Consider the following 17,698-nt stretch of genomic DNA (forward strand, 5'->3'; position numbering starts at 1 on the left):
TCGGGCATGGATGTGTGTGATGTCCTTAGGTTAGTTAGGTTTAAGTAGTTCTAAGTTCTAGGGGACTGATGACCTCAGATGTTAAGTCCCATAGTGCTCAGAGCCACTTGAACCACACCTAGCTATGCAAATGTACTCTAAACGTTTGCTATTTTTAACTAACGAAGCGAAACCAGACAGCCAAAAGAATATTGCTACAAACTCCGAAAAGTTCTTTTACTTGCCAGGAAAATGTTCGCCCATACAACAGTTTGGCGCATAATAATAATAATAATAATAATAATAATAATAATATTGTCGTCAGTGAGGTTCGAAATCAGGACCTTTCGTACGACGATGTGACGCTCTACCAACTCACCTACCAGAGATTCTTGTATTAATGGCACACAGATACGTTTTTCCTAGTCTCCATAGTTCTGGTGAATTACCGATTACGCATGTTCTACTGGACGACAGCACACAGCACGAACTAAATCGGGATTTTGCTTGATACTCTACCGACACAAGTTTGGTACCGATCTGAGTGTCTGTCGTATGGACGTTTTGGGTGTAAGATGGCACATTAGGCAACTTTCAGAGGTGGTAGTATGGACCAAAACAAGAGAATATGTCTAGTAAACGTGGGTTCTAAAATGCATACCTTAAGAGCTGGGAGCACTTGTTAAGAAGAGGAGATGTGTTTCACATTAGCGAAGATGAACAAGTGCTCACAGCTCCTCAGGTATGCCTTTTACAGCCCATCTTTACTGGACGTTTTTTCCTTGTTTTAGTCCAAGCTAAGACCTCTGGAAGTTGCATATCCTACACAGTCTTAGCAACAACAGTACCAGTACATGTAGGCTACTGTCAGAGGAATTAGAACGTTTTAACTGATCACTTTCGACTCGTTCGTTTACGGTACAAGGGCCCTTACCTGAAACTGATACATTTACCCTTCTCCACAATCTTAGGAAATTTACATAATCATCACGGAATCACCATGTATATACATACATTTACAGGCGCCGGCGCCTGTAACTTTGACGACCTGTAGCGCCAATGGATGACGTTTCCGGAAAATGGTTCCTATGTAAAACTTGATCTATTGACGAGGGAAAACTGCTCAACGCATCCCCCTCAGATTTGGTGCTAATATGGCCCAGTGACTACACCATCAAAAACTGCAGACAGACCAAGCGTGAAAACAGAAAGGAGGTGTACTGAACTGTGAAAAAAAGAAACAGTGAACAGTAGTGCAACATGGAGGAACGAAAAACAGGGACGTCGCCGTCGGTAAGTGGTCGTGGCGTTGAACGGGGAAGCAGACGGGCCGTGTTCAAATTTTCACAAAATTATGAATTGTCTGGCCATGGAATGTTTGTTCTGTTTCTGCAGTCTCGGCATTTTTCATGTTATACATTGGTTATAGAATATGAGTCATGTGGTAAGAGACCGTTACCGTCGCAAGTAAATGTGAAGAACAGTGAGAGCAGGCGAGATACCACATAGCAGTCTCACACAAATGAAAACAACAAATAAACGCGTGTGAAGTATGTTACGACAAAAAAAAAAATTACAAGAGTCAAAACTTCCAAAACGGAACGCAGCTTCAAAAATATTAAAAACATATGTTCTCATAGGGCCAGGGGAGGTGGTAAGGAGCGGGGGGGGGGGGTCTATGGGGGACTATAGCACCCCCACACCCCGCAATGGAGTATCATATTATACAGGAAAAAATGAATTCAGAAATCAGCGAATATATTACTCCAACATATTCAATCATTTCTTTTCATAATTATGTAGCAATATAGGTTGCAATGTATTTCAAACACATTTTAACAAAATAATAATAAAGGCAAATAGATTACTATCTAAACCAATAAATATCATTTAACTTAAAATGGGAGTGTTGTTATGTATTAATATACATTGGATGTATATTAATGTACGAGTTATAATGGCATCCTTCCATCCTTGAGGGATGATGGTGTAGCATGCTTGGTTCAGAGTCTGCAGCGTCTGCTGTGGCTAAAAAGTGCCACTCGAGAGTGGCAGTCCCTACTGCCTACTTCCGTTTGGACATGTGAAATCTGAGGGACTTCGAACAGAAGCGGCTCTGTCTCTTCGCTTTGTCCTCTTCCTGATTTGTTCCTGTGTGCGTTCGTCCTCTGAGACCTTGACGCCGTCGCGCACAGTTACTCGCCACTTGACACGGTCATCTGCAATGCTTTCCCAGCCACTTGGATTGATTCTGATCTCGGTCAGGTCTCTCTTGCAGACATCCTTCGAACGAAGATGCGGTCGTCCCACTTGCCTCACACCCTCCTGAAGTTCTCCGTACAGCAGTTGTTTAGGTATCCGTTCAGGATCCATGCGCCCGACATGTCCCAACCATCTTAGACGTCGATGACTCAGGAGTGCAAAGATGCTGCTTGTGCTTGCACGATGGAAGACTTCGGTGTTGGGTACTCTATCTCTCCAAGAGATCTGAAGGATCTTCCGGATACCGCGGAGATGGAAGCTGTTGAGTCGAAATTCATGCTTACAAAGTGTTCTCTATGTCTCACAGCTATAGAGAAGGGTGCTTATAACACAAGCGTTGTAGACTTTTAATTTAGTTTTTGTGGTAAGCAGTCCGTTGTTCCATACTCAGTTTTTCAATCTAGCCATGACAGATGATGCCTTTGCGATTCTGTTAGTAAGTTCAGTGTCCATGGACAAGTTGCTACATATTGTGGATCCCAAGTAGGTAAAGTCATCAACTATCTGGAGAGGATTGCCATCAATGCTAATGGATGGAAGGTTGGTAGTGCTCTGCGCCATGATCTTAGTCTTTTGAAGGCTGATGAGTAGACCAAATTTTTCACAGGCATTTGATAATTTGTTGATTATATACTGCAGCTCATCATCTGTGTTCCCTACTAGAGCTGAATAGTGCGCATGTAACAACTCACGGACAACAACTGCATTTACTTTGGTCTTGGCCTTGAGGCGAGCAATGTTGAAAAGAGTACCACTTACAATAATCAAGAAAGCTAAATATGCCGAGTATGCCTACCAACATTTAAATTGCTGACCCCAGACAAAAACTTTGAAATCGCCGGACATCTGGGTCAAACCGTATTATTTTCCCGGGCACACACATTCCGTAGACGCGTTTTTACCCTGAACTCCAGAACTACTTTAAGCAACAACAAATTCTACCGATTTGTCGGTGGAGGACCCCAACTCTACTTTTGTTAAGCGATATTCCATTCCCCCAAACCCCCTCCTCCGCCATTAGCCCCCCCCCCCCCCCACACCCGACCGACTTCTAGAATCGCCCATGGATAGGGCACAGGGAAAACATGGAACTGTGAAACTAGTGCATTCGCTTGTTGCAGCTTGTGTGGCAAACTATTGTATTTTCATCATTTCCTAGGGAGTGGTCACATTCGGATTTACACAAACACCTATATAGGGCAAGGAGGCATATCTGACTCACTCACCAGTCGTACAAATTACGTGCGTCGGTAACAGATTTCTATCATATGACGCACGTACAGTCACTAATGGCGTGTGTGACACACCAGACGTGTTTCCCGGTGGAGGATTCGGTTGTCTTGTCGCCTCGTCGTCAAACGTTTGCGGTTCCCATTCGAAAGCCACTTCCTTTCGGCTGCTAATAGAGTGGTTGTGCAGAATCAACTTCGATAATAGGTTCCTTCCTTACACCTCGCTGTTGCAAACGGGCGTTGCAGCATGATACAGACACAAATTTGAATAAAGCGAACATCGGAAAAAAGAAAATTCGGACGAGGGAGTTTTTAACACGGTTCCCCTGCTTTGCAGTCCATCGCCGTAACCACTTAATCAGGATGCCGTTGGTTTCTACGTTGCTCTATGTTGCACTTCCTCTGCTTGGACCGTTCACTGTTTCCATTTTATCACAGTTCTGTACATCTTCCACGTGATTTCATGCAAGATCTGTGTTCAGATTTTGACGGGCTTTCCAGTGGCCCCTCTCAAACTCAACACAAAAAAATTATTTAATTATACCCATTATAGGCCTCCGGTACAGCGGTGAGTAAAACTTAAAAACGAAAGTCTCACTGCCACGTAAACTAGCACGACAAACATGGACTATGCATAGAAAGAACTGCTACAGTGTAGCACAGGAAGTAATTGAAAGAAATATGCAACGAGAGAACAAAAATGACAAATTTTATTCAAACGAAATAATTATTTTGAAGTCACTGCGATTTAAGATGGTCCCCGGACATTACAAAACACAGGCCAATGTTTCTCAATAAGGGGTATGATTACCACGGACGGCAATATATTTTGTGCAACGTGCTCCCATGCGGGACACATGCTTGCTAAGGGAGCTATTACAGTATCAAATTTATTGGGCAAAGAAATCTGACTAAGATCTCCGACGTGGCGCAAAAAAAGGTGCTATTACACTGTGATCCAACATTTCGTCAAAGTTTCAGAACGGCGGACAACAACTGCTTTGCACTCGTGTGTACTACAATTGCAATGTGTCCATTTGGAAGAGCAACGGAAAAGAAGGAAAAGGAAACGTACTTATGTGAAGCCGTGGATTTCACGGCGAGATAATAAAGCACACAACAAAATTTCTGTCGGGAACTGCAACTAAAGAACGTAAAGTCTTATGAAAATTACTTGCGAATGGACCCCATGTACATTTATACAGGGTGGTCCATTGATCGTGACTGGGCCAAACATCTCACGAAATAAACGTCAAACGAAAAAACTACAAAGAACGAAACTTGTCTAGCTTGAAGTGGGAAGCCAGATGGCGCTATGGTTGGCCCGCTAGATGGTGCTGCCAAAGTTCAAACGGATATCAACTGTGTTTTTAAAATAGGAACCACCATTTCTTATTACATATTCGTGTACTACGTAAACAAATATGAATGTTTTAGTTGGCCAACTTTTTTCGCTTTGTGATAGATGGCGCTGTAATAGTCACAAACATATGGCTCACAATTTTAGACGAACAGTTGCTAACAGGTAGGTTTTTTAAATTAAAATACAGAACGTAGGTACGTTTGAACATTTTATTTCGGTTGTTCCAGTGTGATACATGTACCTTTGTGAACTTATCATTTCTGAGAATGCATGCTGTTACAGCGTGATTACCTGTAAATATCACATTACTGCAATAAATGCTCAAAATGATGTCCGTCAACCTCAATGCATTTGGCAATACGTGTAACGACATTCCTCTCAACAGCGAGTAGTTCGCCTTCCGTAATGTTCGCACAAGCACTGGAATGCGCTGAAGCATGTTGCACGCGTTGTCGGTGGATCACGATAGCAAATATCCTTCAACTTTCCCCACAGAAAGAAATCCGGGGACGTCAGATGCAGTGAACGTGCTTCGACGACCAATCCACCTGTCATGGAATAAGCTATTCAATACCACTTCAACCGCACGCGAGCTATGTGCCGGACATCCATCATGTTGGAAGTACATCGCCATTCTGTCATGCAATAAAACATCTTGTAGTAACATCGGTAGAACATTACGTAGGAAATCAGCATTGCACCATTTAGATTGCCATCGGTAAAATGGTTGGCTGGTTGGTTTGGGGAAGGAGACCAGACAGCGTGGTCATCGGTCTCATCGGATTAGGGAAGGAAGTCGGCCGTGCCCTTTCAGAGGAACCATCCCCGCATTTGCCCGTAGTGATTTAGGGAAATCACGGAAAACGTAAATCAGAATGGCCGGACGCGGGATTGAACCGCCGTCCTCCCGAATGCGAGTCCAATGTATAACCACTGCTCCACCTCGCTCGGTGACAAAATGGGGGCCAATTATCCTTCCTCCCATAATGCCGCACCATACATTAACCCGCCAAGGTCGCTGATGTTCCACTTGTCGCATCAATCGTGGATTTTCCGTTGCCCAATAGTGCATATTGTGCCGGTTTACGTTACCGCTGTTGGTGAATGACGCTTGGTTGCTAAATAGAACGCGTGCAAAAAAATCTGTCATCGTCCCGTAATTTCTCTTGTGGCCAGTGGCAGAACTGTACACGACGTTCAAAGTCGTCGCTATGCAATTCCTGGTGCATAGAAATAGGGTACGGGTGCAATCGATGTTGATGTAGGATTCTCAACACCGACGTTTTTGAGATTCCCGATTATCGCGCTATTTGTCTGCTACCGATGTGCGGATTAGCCGCGACAGCAGCTAAAACACCTACTTGGGCATCATCATTTGTTGCAGGTCGCGATTGACGTTTCACACGTGGCTGAAAACTTCCTGTTTCCTTAAATAACGTAACTATCCGGCGAACGGTCCGGACACTTTGGATGATGTCGCCCAGGATACCGGGCAGCATACTTAGCACACGCCCGTTGGGCATTTTGTTGAGTTTGTGAAGTGCAAGGGTGATCTGCAATATGTTACACCATTGACATCGGTAATCGTTAAAAAATACGAGTGGAGCTACCAGAGCCGGCCGAAGTGGCCGTGCGGTTAAAGGCGCTGCAGTCTGGAACCGCAAGGCCGCTACGGTCGCAGGTTCGAATCCTGCCTCGGGCATGGATGTTTGTGATGTCCGTAGGTTAGTTAGGTTTAACTAGTTTTAAGTTCTAGGGGACTAATGACCACAGAAGTTGAGTCCCATAGTGCTCAGAGCCATTTTTTGGAGCTACCAGTTTCCTCTATTTTCGAGTTTTCATGTAAAGATCTTCACAGACGAGATAAGTTTGTAGTTACTCAGTGGTTTGCAGCATATCCATATAATGACCTTGCTAAAGTTACGGATTGCTAGTCATAATTTTCACTCTATCTTCGGAATTGCAGTGTGCAAGCAGTCGGTGGCATACTGATGTGGGGTTGATATTGAGAATTATAGCATAAATGTGCGATATTCTGGCAGACCACGTGAAAATACACATGTTCTCGTAATCCTAGAGTCTGGTGATGATCAAAACTCATTGCAGAAACCATGGCAGCAAGCAGGCCACACCAGAAACAGTACCGTTAGCAGACATCTTTGTGCCTGAAGAACCAGCCAGCCTTTGTACAGCAGTTCGGAGAGTGACCGCTGTCTGCTGAGAGCACTCTGATCGTCCATCAGACCACCGTGTGTGGGGGCAGTTGCCTCGTGAAGGTTGGCTGCGGTGGATGACTATTACTACAAACAGTACATGTGCTTACGTTTATGGGATCTCTCCGTCTTTGTAGTATGTGTACGAGTGTCTGGTGGTCGAAAGCTATATGCAGCATGCAGAAGTTATAATTCTGTATGGTGAAGGATTTGAATTGTGTTTACTAATCTATATGGTATGGTGGTACAATCGTTCGTTGTGATACAGCCTGGTTGGAGATCGGTTTCAGATCGAAAAATTCAAGTTTTCCTCGACAGTAGCAAAGCAGTGTAATTGAGGAAGTGTCTTTAGCGATAGTTTCTGTATTTCATGATCTGTAGACCACTTTTGCAGGGTTTAACTGTCAGTGCAACATGACTGCTGTATGTACAAAATCGACCTGTACAAAATAGTTTGCCACTGAAAGTCTGGTAATTTGCCCATCTGCAGAAAGTGGTGAATAGTGCTCCCACACCAGCAGGAGCAATCTGGCGGGTAAATTTAGTAAGAGCCAATCAGAATGCTCCATTTACAGTAAGTCCCATGACGTTAGAGCCTTCATCCTTCATGCAGGGCGAACGCCACTGTGGCTTGACAGCATCTCCACACCAGCAGTTGTTGGACATCGAAAATTCCAGCCATTTTTCTCGTCTGTGGGACAGTGCTTCGAATTTTGTTCTTTTATCCCACGATCTGTTGTGGGAATCGAAATATGTTATGAATTGTTAGATATGTATTTGTTCTGATTTTCCCGTCTGTGCTTAGACACTAGTGTGGTTCTAAAAGTGAGGAGTATTTTAAGAAGGCTGTTTAGGTTTTTATATTGGTAACGCCACGTAGCGCTCTGTATGAAAATCACTGACTGTGCTGTGTGCAGTCTGTGGCTGGTTTGCAGTGTTGGAATATTTGCTATTATAGTGTTGGGCAGTTGGATGTGAACAGCGCGTAGCGTTGCGCAGCTGGAGGTGAGCCGCCAGCAGTGGTGAATGTGGGGAGAGATTTGGCAGAATTTTGAGAGCGGACGAACTGGACGTGTGTCCATCAGAAAGAGTGAATAATACTGGATATCATGAACTGATAAATATATGATGACTTTTGAACATTATGCAGGTAAAAACATTGTTTGTTCTCTATCAAAATCTTTCATTTGCTAACTATATGCCTATCAGTAGTTAGTGCCTTCAGTAGTTAGAATCTTTTATTTAGCTGGCAATATTGGCGCTCGCTGTATTGCAGTAGTTCGAGTAACGAAGATTTTTGTGATGAAAGTGATTCATGAAATACCTTTCACTGTCAGTCAGGGATTATTGAAAGTCAGATTCCGTTGCCCTAAAAATATTGTGCCAGTTTAGTGCTGATCAGAATAAGTAAAGAGAGAAATGTCTGAGTACGTTCGGTTTTGCTCAGCTGTTTGAAAATCAAATAACGTAGAGGTTTTCCATCACTGTCATACAGATTTTTCTAAGGAGACGTTACAATATAAAGTAAGAGAAGTCACATCCATGACTCCAGCAGCAAATATACACTAAGCTCACTCAGCGTTTCACAAAAGTGATGAACACCACAGCACCAGTAGGACTCAGAAATTTTTCTCTCACTGGCCGTGCCTTCAAACAAACAGCCAAAACGCGAAAAGTCAAGGCCGTCCTATTTAGAGTTACAGATAGATTTATTTCCATTTCCAAATATCGTCGTTTTTGCATGTAGTATTGGATATTGCAGCTGGTATCGCTTTCGGGATCAGTAAAATAAATCGCAGTTGTCGCATCACTTCTCACCGACATAGTTTAGAATGTAAATATTGATGTAATTCCAGAGTCTGGAGACTGCCGAAATTCCAACTACGGCTCTCACAGTGCTTTGTGTGCAAGTGTGTTTCGAATGGTAGTTTCGTTATATATATTCATTTTGTGAAGCGAATTTTTCAATTAATATTTCCTGTGGCATGTCTTCTCAAGCAGCAGCATTTGCAGAGTTTTGTGAAATGTTCAAGATATGTATGTGACAATATTCCGCACCTACATCTACATCCATACTCCGCAAGCCAGCTGACGGTGTTTGGCGGAGGGTACCTTGAGTACATCTATCGGTTCTCCCTTCTATTCCAGTCTTTGTTCGTGGAAAGAAAGATTGTCGGTATTCCTCGGTAATCTCTCTCATTTTATCCTCATGGTCTCTTCACGAGATAAACGTAGGAGCGAGAAATATACTGCTTGACTCCTCGGTGAACGTATATTCTCTAAACTTCAACAAAAGCCCGTACCGAGCTACTGAGCTTCTCTCTTGCAGTCTTCCACTGGAGTTTATCTATCATCTCCGTAACGCTTTCGCGATTACTAAATGACCCTATAACGAAGCGCGCTGCTCTCCGTTGGATCTTCTCTCTCTCTTCTATCAACCCTATCCAGTACGGATCCCACTCCGGTGAGCAGTATTCAAGCAGTGGGCAAACAAGTGTACTGTAACCTACTTCCTTTGTTTTCAGATTGCATTTCGTTAGGATTCTTCCAATGAATCTCAGTCTGGCATCTGCTCTACCGACGATCAACTTTATATGATCATTCCATTTTAAATTACTCGTAATTCGTACTCCCAGATAATTCATGGAATTAACTGCTTCCAGTTGCTGACCTGCTATATTGTAGCTAAATGATAAAGGATCTTTCTTTCTATGTATTCGCAGCACATTACACTTGTCTACATTGAGATTCAATTGCCATTCCCAGCACCATGCGTCAATTCCTGCATTTCAGTACAATTTTCCATTGTTACAACCTCTCATCATCCGCAAATAGCCTCAGTGAACTTCCGATGTTATCCACAAGGTCATTTACATATATTGTGAATATCAACGGTCCTACGACACTCCCCTGCGGCCCACCTGAAACCACTCTTACTTCGGAAGATTTCTCTCCATTGAGAATGACATCCTTAAACACCGCGTTTAATATCTCCTAAGGCAGTTCGTGTTCAATGACAAGGGGTTTCTGTGTGGCACAAAGAAAGCGTGCCACGGAGGAGGAGGAGGAGGAGGAGGAGGAGGAGGAAGGCTGAAGAACTTCCCCGTGCTGTGTGTCGGTGCCGCGAGGCCGGCGCGGCCCATGGCTCCGTCCAGCGTACGTGACTGGTGGACGGCGAAATGCAATCGCCAGATGTACACATAGCGCCGATCTGCGACAGTGTAATTGCGTGGTCCCCTTCGCTATTCGAATTAAAAATAGAGGACTGCAATTCTTTATCATCATCGAAATTGTTCGACATTAGTGTCAGTTTCGAGGTGTATTGCGAATTCAGAAAGAAATAAAAAATATTCTCAAACAAATTGTTTAAACGCCGCCTTATGCTTGCTATACTAGCGTACCGTCATGAGGCCGGCCCAGCAGCTCGACACAGCGAATTTCGCGTCATTTTTCCCCCAGGCAGCCATCTTGCATTACGTCGTGGGATGGGTGGGGGAAGGGAGGGGAGGGAGCTGGGAATTCCCTGAACGGAACCCACATGCCGGCTGGTGACAATTCAGGGGGTGGGGGGTAATTAATTGATCAATTCATTAATTTGTCTAATAAATTGGTATGAATAGTACCAGAACTGGCTTTGTCCTCATTATACGTCAGACCGGCGTGACCAGGAACCTGTATGAAAATCACGATGGCTACCTCAAGAGAAGGAGAAGAAGAACTGTTACAAAACCCAGAGTGACTTTGCTTGTACATGAAAGCTGTCAGTGGTATCAAAGTTAGTTCCCAGCCCAGAGGTACACAAGAACCGAGATGGGTGGCACCAAGTCAAAATCAAAAACGTACAACTCCATTTTCAATAACACAGGTTCTCCTAGTGACGTTTCGCAGAAACAGTAAAACGAAACCTTTTTTAAGCTCTGCATATATTCGCAAAGCAATGACTTCGAAGCTAGTTCAACATGACTTACAAAGCGCTCAAAATAACAGATTTTCGGTTTTTTATTCCTGGTATTTCCTGTAATAAACGTAGAAATCGGACAAATACTGAAAACCATTTGACTCTCTCAGCTTCAAGATACGTAGATGAAAATGCAATAGGCACATAAGACAAAACTTCGTCCGTCCACCATCCCTGCTATTTTCGGAAACTGCTAATTGGTTGAATGCTACAAAAAAAATCACCAGTATTCTCGTACTGATGCTAAGTTTTTGGAACTCTGCTCAAAAGTCGTGTTGTAATCTGGGATCATATCACTATTTTGGCTTTACGATTAGTCAGTGCTAAATGATGAAAATAGAGAACAGCGATACACTGTCATATACACGAGGTAGGGCAAGTACTGCACTCTACACGAACACACGTGCCTTAAGCCAGTGCACATGGCAATTGTCTCACCAATTCTGTACCAATTCTTGTGCCAAGTGTTTATTGCTTGGTGTCTGTCGCCATCGTTATTAAAATAGCACTGATCCCTATTCTTATTTTATGTAACAACACAACATTCCAAAATAACGAAAATATTACGTATAAAAATTACTTCTTTTTTAAGAAAGGTTCATTTAAAGACGAAAAATTTTAGACCTGGTGCTACGGCTGAACGATATTTCTGTTTTCTTACTCGGTTATTTGTAAAACAAAAAAATAGCTCTTATAACAAAGACCAAGCAAATACTGAAAAAATACCAGTTAATCGGCACTAAAATACCGGTATCAGTTTTAACAGTTCGGTTTTTCCCATCGCTAATGCGACTACACATACACTATACGGTACAGACGTCGATCAGCGGTAAAGAAGTACACATACGCATGAACGTCTGAAGTACTGCTGGAGGGAACTGACACAATGAATCCGGCAGGGCTGCCCATAAATCCGTAAGAGTACGATGAGGTAGGGATTCTTTCGAACAACATGTTGCAAGGTATCCCAGATATGCTCAATAATGTTCATGCCTGCTAAGTCTGTCTCGTGGCCAGCGGAAATGTTTAAACTCAGAAGAGTGTTCCTGGAACCACACTGTAGCAATTCCGGACGTGTGGGTTGTCGCATTGTCCTGCTGGAATTGCCAAACTGCGTCGGAACGCACAATGGACGTGAATGGATGTAGGTGATCAGGCAGGATGCTTACGTACATGTCATCTGTCAGTAGTGTGTAGACGTATCAGGGATCCCAACATCACTAACTGCACATGTCCCACACCAATACGGAGCCTCCACCAATTTGAACAGTCCTCTGCTGACATGCTGGATAGATGGACTCATGAGGTTGTCTCCGTACCCATACTCGTCCATCTGCTCGATACAATGTGAAACGAGACTCGTCCAGGCAACATGTTCCCAGTCATCAAGAGTCCAGTGTCGGTGTTGACGGGCCCAGGCGAGGCGTAAAGCTTTGTGTCGTGCAGTCCTCAAAGGTACACGAGTGGACCTTCGGCTCCGAAAGCCCATATCGATGATGTTTCGTTGAATGGTTCGCACGCTGACACTTGTTGATGGCCCAGCATTGAAATCTGCAGGAAATTGCGGAAGGGTTGCACTCCTGTCACGTTGAACGATTCTCTTCAGTCGTCGTGGGTCCCGTTCTTGCAGGTCTTTTTCCGGCCGCAGCGATGTCAGAGATTTGATGTTTCACGGGATTCCTGATATTCACGGTACGCTTGTGCAATGGTCGTACCGGAAAATCCCCACCTCATCGCTACCTCTGAGATGCTGGGTTCCTTCGCGCCGACTATAACACCACGTTCTGACTCACTTAAATCTTGATAACCTGCCACTGTAGCAGCAGTACCGGTCTAACAACTGCGGCAGACCCTTCGCTGCCGAGCGCAACGTCGTATTCTGCCTGTTTACACATCTCCGTATTTGAATACGCATGCCTATACCAGTTTCTTTGCCGCTTCAGCGTAGATCTGTGGCTCCGCAGTCGATCCATGCAGCGAAGTAGGAACTTGTCACTGTCTGCTTCCCTGTGGCGACATGTTTGCAAATTTGTTAAAAAAATCGCTGTATTCCGTGACTTATGCAAACTGGAACCTCCATCTCTATTGATTAAGTTCATCGTTAAACGAATTTCAACAGCTTCTTTCACCGCCGAGTCCCAAAAAGATGAAGTCGGCGCCAGAATTACGACGTTTTCTTACAACATACAATGACCGGTATCAATATAGTGCTCTGCCACTATTGGGCTGTAAGAGCAGGCAGGGTACAACTACGGTGTTCCGTTCGTCTTTCATGGACTGCGCAAATGGCTTCTCTGATGTACGAAAGACCACAGTCGCAGGCGGCGTTGTTAAACCCCAGCCTTCCACAGCATCGAATCGTCTTTAACGGAACGCAAGAGTGCTACTGTCTTCGGCGGAGGGCGAGAAATGACTTTTCGTTTGTGCTTTCTGAGGATCCGTCCTGTTTTTCACAATAGGCTTCCCACGTACGGCACGAAACCCACGGATTTAAATCTCTCTCTGCCTTGTTCTCTATTTCTTATGGCCATCTTTGCTTTCACTGGCAGCGCCTTACTTACCTCCTGAGGAGAATACCCGTTGACTTTCAAAAACTAAGTGTTGAAGCTCATCCTGCAAACCCCTGTCGTTAGTTATGGCGTGTGCTCTGCCGACTGAAGCACTATGCGACTTAATATCTGAGGTCATCAGTCGCCTAGAACTTAGCACTAATTAAACCTAACTAACCTAAGGACATCACACACATCCATGCCCGAGGCAGGATTCGAACCTGCAACCGTAGCGGTCGCTCGGCTCCAGACTGTAGCGCCTAGAACCGCTCGGCCACCCCGGCCGGCTGTTCATCATCCGGAGCAAGCACAGAACTATTCGTTTTGCAAATAAAAACAGCCTTTTTCATTCGTCCTTGAAGCGTTTCGCTTTTTACTTTAATGCACCTTCAGTGGAATGTAGAATGATAGAGGATTGTTTTGATATGCGTACGTGAGTGAGTGATTACGTGCAGTTATTCGAGTTCCTGCTGACATCTGCGTTTCCTCTCGTCTGGTCACATGCTGGAAGTCGCACTATTACTTCACTTACTAAAACGTGCTTATGTTTCATAACTGAAACTACAGTGCGACCTCCAGCATGTGGACAGACGAGAGGAAACGCAGATGCCAGCAGAAACTCAAATAACTGCACGTAGTCACTTATTTACGTCAGAAAACAAGACGTGAACTATTTTATAAACTGCAAACATCGCATACCAATCATGCTAGATTCCACTGAAGATGCCTCAAAGTATTACGGGTAACTCTAAAATATTTCTGCTTGCTGATGACACTAGCTTGGTAGTAAAGGATGTTGTGTGCAACATTGGCTCGATTTCAAATAGTGCAGTACATGACCTCAGTTCATGGCTTGTAGAAACTAACATTAAATCACAGTAAGACTCAGTTTTTACAGTTTCTAACACACAATTCAACCAAACCTGGCGTTTTAATTTCACAGAACGGGCATAAGATTAGTGAAACTGAACAGTTCAAATTTCTAGGTGTTCAGATAGATAGTAATCTGTCATGGAAAGCCCACGTTCAGGATCTTGTTCAAAGACTTAATACTGCCATTTTTACTATTCGAACGGTATCAGAAGTGAGTGATACTTCGACACGAAAATTAGTCTACTTTATTTTCATTCGCTTATGTCGTATGGTATTATATTTTGGGGTAACTCTTCCAATTCCACAAGGATATTTTTGGCTCAGAAACGGGCGGTTCGGGCAATAAGTGATGTGAGTTCACGAACCTCTTGTCGACCTCTGTTCACGAGTGTGGATATTTTGACATTGGCCTCTCAATATGTATATTCCTTATTGTCGTTTCTTGTTACCAATATTAGTTTATTCCCGAGAATAAGCAGCTTTCACTCGGTTAATACTCGGCAGAAATCAAATCTGCAATTGGATAGGACTTCCTTAACTCTAGTGCAAAAAGGTGTGCAGTATACTGCTGCATCCGTTTACAATAAGCTGCCACTCAAATTCAAAAATCTTAGCAGTAATCCACGTGCTTTCAAATCGAAACTGAAGAGTTCCCTCATGGGTCACTCCTCCTATTCTGTCGAGGAGTTCCTTGAAAAATTAAGCTGATTCTTATTGTATTGCTGATAGCGTTTACTTAAATTTATGGATTGACTTTTTCAGGTTCATGAACATTTATTTTTATCTGTTATAACTTTTATGTTGTAAGTTCATGTACTGACACGTTCCATGACCTTGGAGAGTTGCTCCTCAATTTGGTCCTACGGAACTTGACGTGTAAAAAAAGAAAGGGGTGGCGGCAAAACGCGTCAGGGACAAATAAAGTACACTGCAGCAAAAAAAGGCGGTTTTTATTTACAAAACAAAATTCACATGGTTTAAAAATTTTTGTACTTTATGTTCACCGTGCAACCACACTACAAATCATTCGTCACAGTATCTCTAAGATACTGTGAACTTCGTGCTACCAGATTTCAGTGCTTTTTTCCTTGACATCCTCAATAAACAAATTGGTCACCGAGAATGACAAGGTTGGTTGGTTGGTTGGTTTGTTGGTTTAAAGAGAGGACCAAATTACTAGGTCATCGGTCCCTTGCTCCCGGTAGAATAATTACCCGAGGGAAAGAAGAAAAAGGGGACGTACACCACAATAACAGGAGAATGGAAGAACCAGAAGAACGACAGAAGGACAACAGACACTACTATGGACAAAACAGGAAAAGAGAACAACAGAGAGAAGCAAGGAACAGGTAGAAGGGATAAAAACAAGAGAGCAGATGACCGTGGCTGGCCGACCACGAGAATAAAAACGAAAAGCCAGCCACTCTGCGACACATTAGGACATTCACCCAAAACGAATTAGAATGGAGAACACAAAGGACATGCGCGAAAACTTATATAGAATGATAAAACCCACCCTCACGTATAAAACGTAAAACTAAAGTAGCCGATGAGGCACTGTCAGCTAAAATTAATGGTGACGAATCCGGTAACTGAAGAGTCCTTCGCACGACAGACAAAGAAGGACTAATCAACAAGATATGTGCCACTGTCAGCCGGGCACCGCACGGACACTGAGGTGGGTCATCACGGCGCGGGAGGTAGCCGTGTGTCACCCAAGCCTTGCCAGTACGGAGCCGGCAGAGAAACACAGACTCCCTGCGAGAGGCCCGCGTGGAGGTCTTCCACACATTCGTAGTCTCCTTAATGGCACGCAGTTTGTTGTGTGTACTAAGGTTATGCCATTTCGTCTCCCAAAGCCGCAAAACCTTGCAGCGTAATACTGAACGCTGGTCAGTTGCAGAGAAGCCGATCTCCTTAAGTTGTTTCCGCATAGCCTGTTTGGCCAACCTTTCGGTAAGTGCGTTGCCTGGGATTCCGACCTGGGGTCCACACTAACACCACTGAGCGACTGGACCGGTCCAGTGCACAGATGGATTCCTGGATGGTCGCTACGAAAGAATGACGAGGGTGGCACTGGTCGATAGCTTGTAGGCTGCTCAAGGAGTCAGTACACAGAAGAAACGACTCCCCATGGCATGAAAGGATGTGCTCAAGAGCACGAGATAAAGCCACCAGAGCTCGGCAGTGAAAACACTGCAGCCATCGGGCAAGGAATTCTGCTCAACGTGTCCTCCATGGACATACGCGAAGTCGACATGATCATCAGCCATGGAGCCGTCGGTGTAGACCACTTCATGGCCTCGGTACATGTCAAGAATCGAGAGGAAGTCGCAGCGGAGAGCAGTGGGGTTAAATGAGTCCTTAGGGCCACGTGAAAGGTCCAGGCGGAGCTGCGATCTAGGTGTACACCATGGAGGTGTACGTGAATGGACCTCAAGTATAGGTGGTAAAGGCAAGGATTCCAGTTCGGAAAGAAGGGATCGGAAATGAACTGCAATTGGAAGCCCTGACCTGGTCCGCCGATGCAGGAGATGAACCGCCGTGGGTGGGAAAAGGAGACAGTAATTCGGATGCATATGAAAACTACGAACGTGTGCAACGTACCTGGCCAGCAGCCGTGCACACCTAACCTGCAATGGAGGGACACTGGCCTCCACCACGACGCTGGTCACTCGATTCGTCCTAAAAGCTCCTGTCGCTAGGCCAACGCCTCAGTTGTGCACTGGGTCGAGTAAATGCAATGCTGAGGGCGACGCCCAACCATAAATCACACTGCCATAGTCAAGGCGGGATTGAACAAGGGCTCTGTAGGGCTGCTGCAGCATGGAGCGATCTAGAGTTGGTGTTGCTCAGGCACTGGAGGGGCATTGACGTGCTGCCAGCACTTCCGCTTAAGCTGACGAAGGTGAGGAAACCAATTCAATCGGGCGTCGAATACGTCCTAAGAATCGATGTCTCCACTACAGTGAGTGGATCGTCATTAAGGTAAAGTTCTGGTTCCAGATGAATGGTACGACGCCGAGAGAAATGCATAACACACGACTTTCCGGCCGAAAACTAGAAACCTTGGGCTAGAGCGCATGACTGCACCTTGTGGATGGCTCCCTGTAGGCACCGCTACTGGTGGAGCAGTACGAAATCCAGAAGTCGTCTGCATACAGAGAAGGTGAGACGGACGGCCCGACAGCTGCTGCTAGACCGTTAATGGCCACTAAAAATAGAGACACACTCAATACAGACACCTGCGGGATCCCATTCTCCTGGAT

General features: G+C 44.5%; 1 protein-coding gene across 3 annotated transcripts in view; it reads right to left on the reverse strand.

The window, feature by feature from the left end:
- LOC126210263 (1-phosphatidylinositol 4,5-bisphosphate phosphodiesterase) overlaps positions 1 to 17,698 on the reverse strand; it is a 421,472-nt gene that overhangs the window by 315,694 nt on the left and 88,080 nt on the right. The window lies entirely within an intron of this gene.

Source organism: Schistocerca nitens, chromosome 10 (assembly GCF_023898315.1).
Source record: "Schistocerca nitens isolate TAMUIC-IGC-003100 chromosome 10, iqSchNite1.1, whole genome shotgun sequence".
Lineage (NCBI taxonomy): Eukaryota > Metazoa > Arthropoda > Insecta > Orthoptera > Acrididae > Schistocerca > Schistocerca nitens.